Here is a 12,925-nt window from a genome sequence, read left to right on the forward strand (position 1 = left end):
AGACTATTCTTCTAAAAAAGAGCCTTATCAGACTTTTCAGGTGATATATCTTCCCATTATACTGTTGGAAAGGCCTGGGATTTTTTTTTCAGAAGACTTTTTTTTTTTTTTTTTTTTTTTTTTTTTGGTTTTTGGGCCACACCCCGTGGTGCTCAGGGGTTACTCCTGGCTGTCTGCTCAGAAATAGCTCCTGGCAGGCACGGGGGACCATGTGGGACACCGAGATTCGAACCAACCACCTTTAGTCCTGGATCGGCTGCTTGCAAGGTAAACGCCGCTGTGCTATCTCTCCGGGCCCAGAAGGAGACATTTTATAATCTCCTCAATAATCTGTTTCTACTTCATACCTGATGTCCCTGTGTTTTACACTGATGGGTTTCATCAGGAACATAAAGTATCACTGGCCCCTCACTGACTACAACAGTGTTTACAAATTACAAGTCCACTCAACAAGTGAAACTTGCTACTTTAATTTACTCACTCGCCCATGTTTCAGAACCATACAAGTATTATGAGTCTCCAGTTTATGTTGTGGGCTTATTTCTGGAAATTGTCACTGCCTCTTTAAATGCTCATAAACCAGGTTGTTCAAGATGTGCTTCAGCAATTAGAAGCCCTTTTACAAAAGCGTCCTGAACCAATTTTCATTACTCATGTAATATCTCATTCTATTCTCTCAGGGCTGATGGCTCAAGGAAATGAAAATGCTGACTGTTTAGCCATGCCAATATTTAAGTCACCTGCAAAACAAGTAGCCCTCCACACAAATGCCCACAATCTGCACATAAACTATCATATCCCATGAAGGCAAGCCAGACAGATTGTTAATAAATGTACCATTTGCATGCCTTTGCATAAAAAAAGAACACATGTAGCTGGGGCCAGCCCTCAAGGTCTGCAGACAAATTAATTATGGCAAATGGATATTGCACATGTTAACTTCTTTCCAAAGAAACCCCATCTCCATGTGGCTGCAGACACATATTCTCCTTTTATATGGGTAATACCAATGACTTCTGAAAGAGCTAAAGCTGTTTGTACCTTATTACTACAATGTTCTTTTCTTTCATGGATATTTTCTAATCCATAAAAACAGACAATACCCCACCTACACCAGTAAAACTTTTCAATCATTTTGCAAAGAATGGCAAATCAAATATATCACTGGCATCCCTTATAATCCTCAAGGACAAGGCCTAGTTGAAAGAGCTCACAGAACCCTCAAAACTCAATTACTGAAACACAGGAAAAGGGGCATGCCACCAACCTTTAATCTTTAATATTATTTTCACTAAACTTCTTAAATTTACCCCCAAGGAGAGCTCTACACAGCTGCAGAAAGAAACTTTAAAGAGAATGCACAGGTACAAAAAAAATTCATATATCTGGGTAAAAATGATAATGAATGGATTGCTGGTAATCTCATCTGAGGAAAAGGATATACTTATGTTTCCACAGATGGCAACCCTGTCAAAAAACTCTGGGTCCCACTCTGCCTTGTCAGAAGCAGAATTCTCAAAAACTATGAAACTCAGACCCCGTTACATGATAAGAAACCCTCCAAACAAAAGAGTGCATTCCTCCCCACAGACCCAACACCGACTACGTGAGAGGACAAGAGTAGAAAACCAACTGTGACCTTAACAGGTAATCAAGACAATAAGTTAGCACCTCACACTAAGACTACAGGGATTGAAAATAACAGTTCCAGAACCTCAGTTCCGTAGATGAAGAAACTGGTCTTGCTCTCACTGAAATTCATAATTTAGGATACACATGAACTCAATATTACAATGCCTGGGTGATATTCCAAGATTGACTATTTTAACTAGAACCAGTACAAGGAGGCTATTAACAAGTCAAATCGTTGGGACATAAAAGCAAAGTGGCAGAAGAATTTGGTAAAGTTTGAAAGTCTTATGGGTAGGACAATACAGGTATATCAACCCAAAAGACTTTAAGATAACTGTTGGGAAGCTAAATGACCAGTTTGCAGGGCACAATCAACAAGATCCACATGAAATACTTATATTCCTGATGAATGGTCTCCACGAAAACCTGAAAGAAGCTGACAGGCAGAAAAGACATAAGTAGGAAAATAATGATCACCTCATTGACTTAAAAGCTGCAGAACAAGTGTGGCAGAGACACAGCAGCTTAATGGTCTATTATCATTGCACTTTTCCAAGGTCAGTTCAAGTACAGAGTCCAGTGACTCACCTGTCACAAAGAACTCAGACATTTGAGATTTTTATGCATTTATCTTTGACTTTGACATCTACGGATGAACGTTGCAAGATTGCCTTAAGTTATTTTTCAAAGAACTGAGAAACAAAATGGGTTTTATTGCAGTCAATGAAATGCACAGAGGGATTCTTTTAAAAGGAAGAAATTTGGAAACAGCCACCTGTGCTTCTAATATATCTGAAGCATTTTTCCTATGATGGCAAGTGTATGAAAAAAAATACATAGCTACATGGACTTCCCTTTAAAACCCCTTGACTTGTCATGGCACTCTATGGATTCTAGGAACAACCCTGAAGAATAAAACTTACTCTCTGTTTCAAACCATTATGGTGAAATAGAAAAGGGTGACTGCATGACTTATTGTAAAACTGCAGCAAGACACTGTTGATTTAAATTTGATGAACAAGAAGCTTCAGAAATCTCCACTTCATCTGTGTAATCTCCAGCAGTTTATATTCTTTTTTTATAGTACTTCAAAGAGACCTGCAGCAAAGGACACAGCTGCTTAAGTTAAAGCAGGTGTTAACTAACTGCCCTTTATAGATGTCTATAATAATATTCTAATGCTTTTACCCACAGAAACAGCTGCAGAATATGTTTGGAAGCTATAAACTTCCACTACAGTGCTCATTATAAGAATTTTTTTTGTTTTGTTTTGGTTTTGGTTTTTGGGTCACACCCAGCAGCACTCAGGGGTTACTCCTGGCTCCAGGCTCAGAAATCACTCCTGGCAGGCTCGGGGAACCACATGGGATGCCAGGATTCAAACCAATGACCTTCTGCCTGAAAGGCAAATGCTCTACCTCCATGTTCTCTCTCCAGCCCCTATAAGAATGTTTCGATGTCTTAACTTTTCAGGGGGTCCACACGCGGTGACACTCAGGGGTTACTCCTGGCTATGCGCTCAGAAATCGTTTCTCGGGTCTGGAGAGATAGCACAACAGTAGGGTGTTTGCCTTGCAAGCAGCTGACCCAGGACCGATGGTGGTTCAAATCCCGACATCCCGTATGGTCTCCCATGCCTGCCAGAAGAGATTTCTGAGTGCAGAGCCAGGAGTAACCCCTGAGCGCTGCCAGATGTGACCAAAAAAAAAAAAGAAATCGCTTCTGACTTGGGGGAACTATATGGGATACCGGGGAATCAAACTGTGGTCCATCCTGTGTCAGCCACATGCAAGGCAAATGCCTAACTGCTATGTCATCGCTCCGGCCCCTAATTTGTTTATAATAACTTTCTATTGTTTTTTTTTTACAGTGCTCCTTGGAGAAATGGGTTGTATGCCCTAAGTTTACATTACAGTGCTCTATCGTGTGGTTCCTAATACAGTACTCATAATAATGTCTTAAATAATAGTTTGGGCCGGGAGATAGCATAGAAGTAAGGTGTTAGCCTTGCATGCAGAAGGACAGTGGTTCGAATCCCGGCATCCCATATGGTCCCCTGAACCTTCCAGGAGCAAGTTTCTGAGCATAGAGCCAGGAGTAACCCCTGAGCACTGCGAGGTGTGACCCAAAAACCAAAAGCCAAAAATAGAATAAAACAAAAATAAAAATAACAAATAATAGTTTATTATGCTTGCTAATATGATCTAATGTTTCTGTCCAGATATCTTTGGAAAAGGCATCTGCATACCACAGACCCTTGCTACAGTGCTTATTTATTGAGTATGTCTTTGCAACTTATTTTCAATTCAATCGTTTACTCTCATATCATAATGCCTTTGTTCTCAGTTTGCCTTCAGGAAAGAAACTAGGATGCTCAAGACCCATAATATGATATTTCATGGTGTAGACTCCTTTTACAATGCTCATTACCATATTACTTAGTATTTTGGACTTGAAAATATTGTTTTGAGAATATTCTATGTAAAATCTAACCTAGGAAGTTTTTTCAGTCAAGTTTGCCTTCACCAATTGTGATTTTCCTAGGAACTGGAAAACTTTTCCATCTAACCTGCCAGCTTTATATTTTTAAACACTTTGACCCGTTCCATCTGGGTCAGTTTTACAATTGCAACCTAGTGATCGATCTTCTGTGTCTTTGGGGGGAGGGTGGCCACCTCTATGTTTGTTGAATGTCCATCTGTATTGTATCCAATGTCTATGTTGTATATAGTCCTTCCCTCTGTTGTACATAGCCCTTCTTTTCCCCCTCTCCCCTGTTTACACTTTACAAATCTTTTTCTACTGTTTCCTTTCATTATCTCACCCGGTTTGTTATTATTTCCAATTTAACCCTTTTTTGCCCTCAGTTCTTCACTCCTCAGGAACCAGAACATTCTCCCACTCTCATGCCTCCCACCTCCATTTGTCATGGACTGGTGCTCACACATGATTCAGTTTTTGAGACAGCCTTAGCTCTAGGACAATCCTGATCCATGACTGCTATGAAACTTTTTTTAAGACTGCCAAAAGACCACGTAGCCATCTGAAGTTGTGCTCTGGATTCTATTCCCCTGGGACTAGTATCGAATATTTATATCTTTTGTATATTTTAGGAGCATTTCCTTAGTATGTATAATTCTTTATTGTGTAGTTCCTCATATTGATGTAGTTTTTTTCCCTTTTTTGGATTTGTTTAGAGAAAATTCTAGAAGATATGTATCTTTTGGGTTCTGTTTCTGATAGAATAGGTTATAGGGATTGTTTAGCTTGTTGTTATTACCCACATATGTACCAATAGTATCCTGTGGTATTGTTCCTTTTTGCATAGGCACAATAAAATGGGGAAATTTTAGGTAAGAAGAGAGGTTCCTATCTACTAGGGATGGGAACTCCAAAACTTTTATTGTTGCAAGGGGCCTTCCACCCTGAACATTTGTTATAGAGACCTGACTTAGGCTTCAGTTGTTCAGACATCAGCCCTTTTACCCCTGAACCTTGGGTCTCATCTTTGGAATTGGCATTCTGCACCATCTTCAGGAACCAAACTTCTACCAGGGCAGGCCCTACTCCTGCCCTGGCACTGACTTGCTCTAGGGTGGACTCCTATGCCAACCTGACAATGATTTGGAGCTCAGCAATAACTTGCTTTCAGGACAGGGTTCCTGTCATAGTGAGTTTAAACCAGGAAACGCTTCATGATGCCCTGACTTCGACATTAGGATCTGTGCAAATCCAAGATCTCTAATTACTAAAGCTAGACTGCGACAACTGTAATAACCTTTTCTGGGACCATGAAGAAAGACCTTGGAGTTAGAAAAATTAGTCTGCCTGGAGCATGTAGTTGGTCGTATGCAGCTTCATGGGTAAGTACACCCTGTTTTTAAGCCAAAGGTTTTTTTTTCTTTCTATTTACCCATTTTTGCAGTGCCTATGTAAAAAACTGCCACCCTTTTATATCTTTCAGATAGGGGCTCCCACCTTTTTTTTTAAATATAATTTTTATTTTGATCATAGTGGCTTACATATTGTTGACAATAATATTTTAGGTACATATCAACATAAAATCAGGGGATTCCCATTACCGATTTGTCCTCCCTACACCTCTGTTCCCGTCCTACCTCCCATATCCTCCTCCCTCCCATATCCTCCTCCCTCACCCCCAGTGCTGCTAAAATACGTGGTCCCCTCTGTGCCTAGCTTACTACGTAGTGGCCTTACACCTATTTGGTCTTGGTACCTCCCTTATTTCCCCCTCTAACTGGGAGGCGGGACTAGATAGTTCAAGTTATGTGGTTTTGTTTGAAGAAAAGTAATAAACTGGGGTAAAAATTAAATATGCTGGGCCCGGAGAGATAGCACAGGGGTGTTTGCCTTGCAAGCAGCTGATCCAGGACCTAAGGTGGTTGGTTCAAATCCCAGTGTCCCATATGGTCCCCCGTGCCTGCCAGGAGCTATTTCTGAGCAGATAGCCAGGAGTAACCCCTGAGCACTGCCAGGTGTGGCCCAAAAACCAAAAAAAAAAAAAAAAATTTAAATATGTCGAAAATGGGCGGAGTCTTTCTAGAGGCTCTCATCATCGGTTTGAGAGACGAAGGGGAAGGGGAAAAAGATGTGAAACACCCCAACAATACAAAAAGAAGTGTCAAATAAAATATCCAATGAGCACTCCAACAATAAAGATAAGCACCACATAAAAGCCATGGTCTTTAGATAAAAAAAAATGGCAGAGCACATAAAGAAAGAAAGAAAAGAAAGAAATATAAATGAAGACAACAACTTCAATAACCTCACCAAAACAAAGAAATCAACAAAAGCTAGAGAGATAAATAAAAATTGTTTTGTGCTTTTTGCCTTTTTTTTTTCCATCCTGCACAGGCACAGTAAATATTGGGGTCATTCGAAAAGGAATTCCCTTCCAGTGGTCCTCAAACTATGGCCCGCGGGCCACATATTGTATTTGTATCTGTTTTGTTTCTTCATTGCAAAATAAGATATATGCAATGTGCATAAGAATTTGTTCATAAGTTTTGTTTTTACTATAGTCAGACCCTCCAATGGTCTGAGGAACAGTGAACTGGTCCCCTGTTTAAAAAGTTTGAGGACCCCTGGTAGGTGATACAGGGTTTCTCCACCCTTGGAATATATTGTCATGGGATTAACTATAGACTCCGTTCAGGGGCTCCCACCTTTTACATAGAAACTTGGAACATGAATTACTTTGTTTTACCTCATATTTCTACATTTCTATAAAATCAAGAAGGGGAGTTCCTTGCTTGTACTTGTCCCTCATGGACTGGAAGTACCTGTGGATTGGTTCCTTACCCCTACCTGTTCTCCACCCAAGAGGGCAGTTCTTATCTTCCCATTAAAGACCTTGGGTAACAGGTCTCGGTTCCACAACTAGTCTATGTGTGTGCTGATATATTTGGCCAGGAAGTGGAAAGATTGGGTAGAAGTTTGTTTTTTTTTTTTGGTTTTTTTTTTTTTTGGTTTTTGGTTTTTGGGCCACACCCGGCAGTGCTCAGGGGTTACTCCTGGTTGTCTGCTCAGAAATAGCTCCTGGCAGGCACGGGGGACCATATGGGACACCAGGATTCAAACCAACCACCTTTGGTCCTGGATCGGCTGCTTGCAAGGCAAACACCGCTGTGCTATCTCCCCGGGCCGGGGAGTTCAGAAGTTTTCTGAATCTGTTTTATTCTCTTCAACCTTGTGTGGATTAATTGCTGTGTCACCATTGCTTCCAATCCCTTGGGATTGGGGCAAGAGGCTTCTGCTACAGTTCCTGGTGCTGAGAAAACACAAGGTCATTGCTGAGATGCACCCAGGAGTCAACTGTCCTCAGACAAACCCCGGCTCATTGATTTCAATCTCCTTTAAGAGTTAATGGGGCCGGAGAGATAGCATGGAGGTACGGCATTTGCCTTTCATGCAGAAGGTCATTGGTTCGAATCCCGGCATCCCATATGGTCCCGAACCGGCCAGGAGTGATTTCTGAGCGTAGAGCCAGGAGTAACCCCTGAGTGCTGCCAGGTGTGACCCAAAAACCAAAAAAAAAAAAAAAAAAAAAGAATTAAGCCATAAGATTCTCCTCTGATAGCAGCACTTAGTCTCCTCTGAATATACCATGGCCACTATCTTCACAAAGGGTTACAAATGTCTCATGAAGCCTAAGCTATAAATGCAAAGTGGCAGAAGGGTAATTAGCCCAAAGCTAATGGCAAATGCACATACACGCTCATCAGGAAACCTGGTAACTCTTCCCACAACCCCAAAGAACCCACCACAAAAAGAGATCACCCCCTCTGACCAAGCAAAATTAACTCTCTGGAGAGACCTCTACTCTGGTGTGTCCTCATGTGACACAGAAAGTTCAGCAAGCAGTGACTGTCTATTAAAATATAGTAATTGCACATGTTGATCACAGCACACAGTTAACATCCCAGTTACCAATGCCACAAAACAGCATGTATTAAAAGTCTGACTGATGTCTGTACTCAAGTCTCACACCTTCACTGCCAAACGCCAGCTTCCTCCCAACAGCAGAGCATTCCTCTCCCCTATCCATATTTACAGGCCGAAACAGCATCTCAAAGGGAAAGTCGAGGAGGACGCATTTCACTGTTCTGACTCACAGTCTAAATTTAACATAAAGCAGCTAAAAATATTCTGATAAATACAATTAGGAGGTATTCAACAATCTCCACCTAAACGCAAGTCTCTGTGACCACTATTCGCATTAGACCAGCTTTTCCAAAGTGAAAATATATAACTAATCAGGCAACTTTTTCAGGTGATGGAATCAAGAAGAGAGGAAGTTGGTCCCTTCAGCAACTTTTGCAAAATATCATCGGGGAGTCACAACTGATCTTTATCGTCATTCATGTTCCAGTCATGGTAGATCCACTGCCAGATCCTTAGTGTAATATTCAAAAAACCACTTCATGTGAGTTAATAAGTCACTCAGGTCAGAAACACCAAATGATTAACTTCCTTTTAAGGTTTTGAGCACTGAATGCCACACATACTAAGTGTCCGCTCCCAGGAACAGTAAGCGGAGTGAGTCCACACACTGTCTCAGTAGGAAACGGGAGCTTCCACCTCATGCTGTGTGATGTGACATCACAGAAGCTGTTCCTGAGAGCTCCTCCCAGGCCTTGTGGTGTGCTCAGCAAAGGCATGGTTGTGAGCTGTGACAGCCAGCACATCAAAATAAAATTGAGAGTGGGTGATATGCACATGTGGACCAGCACTGGTCTGTTTCCCTTCTATTCAACAAATACCAAATCCCAAGAGCTAGGCTGCTTTGAAGCCCTCTGACCACATTCAAGAAACTGCCTCAGCCTCTCCCCTTCCCTTTCCCATTCCAGGGATCCGAACTGTCCACCCCACACCAGAGAGGTCATTTGTGTCCTAGATGCTCGCCCTGTTCAGGGTCCCTCCCACCAAGAACCCCTCCAGCCTTCCCACACCGTTTATTTGGATGAATGGTCTGTTACCTCACAAGGTCTGTATCCCTGGACAATAAAGAGATCGAGATTAGAACTGAAATGGAAGAACAGAGAGATGAAGAAAAAAAAAAAAAGCTCCTGGGCCAGGAGCCTTATTCCTTATCTACCATCTCCCAAGACAGGCTGACACATATCCCTGCTCCAAGTCCCTTCAGGTCCAAGTACAAGCATCCAAGCACTTCACATCTAGCCCCATCTGGAAGAGAGAGGTGGGAGATGGAAGGAGAGAAGGACAGACAAGATCTGTTAAAATATATCTTCTTCTGGGAACATTTTAACTGTACAGATCCATGGATGAAAACCTTCATTCTGGCCGGAGAGATAGCACAGCAGTAAGGCATTTGCCTTAGACACAGAAGGACAGTGGTTCAAATCCCGGTACCCCATATGGTCCCCCAAGCCTGTCAGGAGCGATTTCTGAGCATAGAGCCAGAGGTAACCCCTGAGCGCTGCTGAGTGTGACCCAAAAAACAAAGAAAAAAAAATAAAAGAAAACCTTCATTCTGGGGGCCAGCTACAGGAGGTAAGATGCTCACCTTGCATACAGCAGACCAGGTTCTATCCCCAGCACTCCATATGGTCTCTGCCAGGAATAATCCCTGAGTAGAGAGCCAGGAGTAAGCCCTTAGTACCATCAGATGTGGGTCCTCTCCCTCCCTCAAAAACATGAGACTCAACTTTTCATGAAAGACATCAAATAAAGACTACACTTCCAGGGATCATTTCTATAGTATACTATACTAGAGAAGTTTCTCTAATCATGTAGAGCACCCAAAACCATGAAGAGGAGTTAGAGCATCCTCTCCTGAGCATGAAGCCGGTTCTAGGTGTTGCTTTTGTGACTGCCTTTTGCCATTGATGATCATTCTTCTCTTCTTTTGGAAGAATTGAAGGGAGAAAATGCAGTCTGAGTGTAATTTAAAAAAAAAAAAAAAGAACAAAAAAAAGACATCAAATATATCAGTGAAAAGATGGGGGGGGAACTATGGATGGGTACCTTTCAATCCTGGAAGATGCATCTGGCTAATTCTTTAAGAACAGGCTAATGGAAAGTCCACAAGTGTGCAGCAAACTACAGAAGTAGATAATTAATAGAAACCTCAGTCACAGGGGCAGAAGAATTCAGAGCAAAACACCTTCAGGGACTGGGTTCCAGAGTCTAGGAAGCCCTAGGCACTCCAGCAACTCCTCCTAAACAGACCACCTGCTCCTCCAGGTGGGTTCCTAGACTGTCTGCTATTCACCCCTCAGTATCCTTCAAGACAGTGAGAGCAAGAAAGGAAGCCGATGCAGGCAGCCACAGGGCTAGGTTCAGGTGCTAAGGTCACACCAGCAGCAATGTCAAATGCCACTGTTACTACCAGATGGCCTGTCCTGTAGGGGTGCTGCAGTGTCCCAGCTATAAGGTAGGTTTCGGACACATAAACTGAGGTAGCTATGACAATTGATCCATCAGAGCCTACCAGGGATCCTTCCCAGGGACTCAGAGTTGGGAAAAGGGCTATAGTGACTACAGACACATCCATGTTCAATGGACAAGCACCAGTCGTTGAACCCTGAAAAGGGCAAAGGAGTCTCAACTGCTGCCCTCATACTACTCACTTGAACCCAAACTCCCAGCACTCCAGATCCTCCAGAATTTTCCCGCCCATCCTGCTTCTGCATTCATGTAAACAAACAAGGAACTACTAGCCTGCTGCCAATTCAGAAGGGCCTCTGCAACTCCCCTCCAGCCCTCTCCAGTTGGCATGTTTTCCATGTTTAAGGTGACCGTACAGGAGAGGTGTCGCAGCTGGTGATGGGACATGTCTCTCCTCCTACAATGTCCCAGTGCAGCCCCTACTCGGAGTGTGGGTGACCAGTGTCCTTCTAACTTGTGCTAATAAGTTATCATGTCCACTGGGGTCTACAACCCCAAGGCATGCTGCCTTCAGTGAACATGGAGTGTCCCCCAGCAGAGACAAGGCCACACCCTGGCATCCAGGGCATGTCAGCACCTGGAATGTGCCTGCAGACAGAAGGAGCTGGCACAGCTGAGGCCACACCAGTCACCACGGAATCACCATGGAAGGAATTCAGGACCTAAAATTGGTTCCCCTGTTTGCTCTTGGCTGACTGGCCAACAGCTGCCTTAGCTTACCCAACCCCCCAAAGAACTGATTCCTTAGCTCTGTGAGCAGACCTCACTATCTCATTCACCATTACTGGACCTAGAATGTTCTCAATACTGACCCTCAAGGGCACCACATCAGTCCTGCTTGCCCTGCATTGTCATCATGAACATCAAACACTTCCATCTGGAACAGAATCCAAGATCTTCCACCCTACCCCTGGGAATGAATACCTACACCTGCAGGTCCCAAGACCCCAAACTGTTGGAGGACAGCCCCCACCTCTGGACTACTCTAAGCTAAAATATTCAGGGACAAGGTGCCTGACAGGTAATATAGGGGTCAAGACACCTATGTTGTATGTAACTGACCAGGGTTCAGTCCCCAGGTCAGAGTTTTTCAAGTCCGATCAGGTGTGTTTCCTGAGTGCAGAGCCAGAAGAAAGTGCCAAGCACTGCTGGGTGTGTACTCCCCAAAAATTTTGTTTTTAATAAAAGAATGTCTAGGGGTTGTCATTCTGAGTCACCAGTCCTCCATCCAAGCAACAGCACTACAAAGCAGCAAAGACCAGGGATACTAACCCAGTAACCAATTCCCTAACTTTCACTAGTAGCCAAGTTTTCTTCCTGATACACAGGCCACTTTGAGTTGGTGATCTCACATTTCTTCCCAGGCTCCTCCCTCTGGGTCAGTACTATCACCAAGAAACTGTGTCACCAAGAGCCTCAACTGCTCTATACAAATGTGGACGCCTAGCCTCAGGGCTCTAATCTGGAGGGTCACTGAGGACTAATTTACCAAACTGAAATTTCTAGTCATATTGCCGAAGGCTGCAGAGAGTGATGTAGGAGGAGAGGGCCCAGAGCCAAAGCATCACTGCATACTTGACTCACGACACAGCAGGTGTCATGGGGATGATGTCTCAAGAATTGCAGCTGGCTCAGCCTCCTGCCCAGTGGCAATGGCTGCAAATGGGGATCATGCTGCCTGAATATGCAGGACAGGGATGCAGGGGAGCACTGGGCTTCCAGAAAGGAGGCTCTGAAGACAGGCTCCACATCACAAGTGCCAACATAGCAGAGGTGCCTTGTGCTTTGCTGCCCAAGTCCAAGCAGTGAGAATGGGGAATCTAGTGTGTCCAAGGTATTTTCTCTCAGGAGCAAGTCCTCGCACAGCTGTGATGGTGCCAAAGCATAATGGTCTGCATCTTCTGTTCAATCCCCAAGGCTGGCCAGTTACTTTTGCAACACCAAACCTTTCCCATGCCTGATGACAGACAGTAGGACTGTACCTGAGACATAGTTAGTAGCACGTGCAGACAACCAGGCCCTGGTTCCAGGAGTTCTGTGACTGACATTCCCCACCATGTTCTATCAAACTTCCACACAGAACAAAGCATCCTCCTTGAGGACCTAAAAGTACCACACCAGAGTCAACTCCTGTGCCTTCTCACTGTGACTTTGGACCTTCACACCCAGGGGGACAGCTTGAAGCCCATACAGGTCTCCTGGCTCTGGGTACAAGTCTGTTTCTCACACATCAGTTCACACCTGCCCACAAGGCTAAGACTAATCAATCCTGTGGGCCACAGGACCAGGAAAGCAGTCCGGTGTGAAGACAGCAAGCTCTCTCAGGGAGCAGCTTGCTGCTAGCTTCTCTCACATTCAGCCT

At 43.7% G+C, this 12,925-nt stretch overlaps 1 protein-coding gene and 1 non-coding gene across 2 annotated transcripts in view; one reads left to right on the forward strand and one right to left on the reverse strand.

Moving 5' to 3' along the window:
* Positions 1-12,925, reverse strand: part of DIP2C (disco interacting protein 2 homolog C) — a 218,281-nt gene that overhangs the window by 143,959 nt on the left and 61,397 nt on the right.
* LOC126014955 (small nucleolar RNA U3) lies at positions 9,844-10,057 on the forward strand. The gene has a single exon (XR_007497879.1). It is a non-coding gene; the product is annotated as a small nucleolar RNA U3 (small nucleolar RNA).

Source organism: Suncus etruscus, chromosome 7 (assembly GCF_024139225.1).
Source record: "Suncus etruscus isolate mSunEtr1 chromosome 7, mSunEtr1.pri.cur, whole genome shotgun sequence".
NCBI classification, from domain to species: domain Eukaryota; kingdom Metazoa; phylum Chordata; class Mammalia; order Eulipotyphla; family Soricidae; genus Suncus; species Suncus etruscus.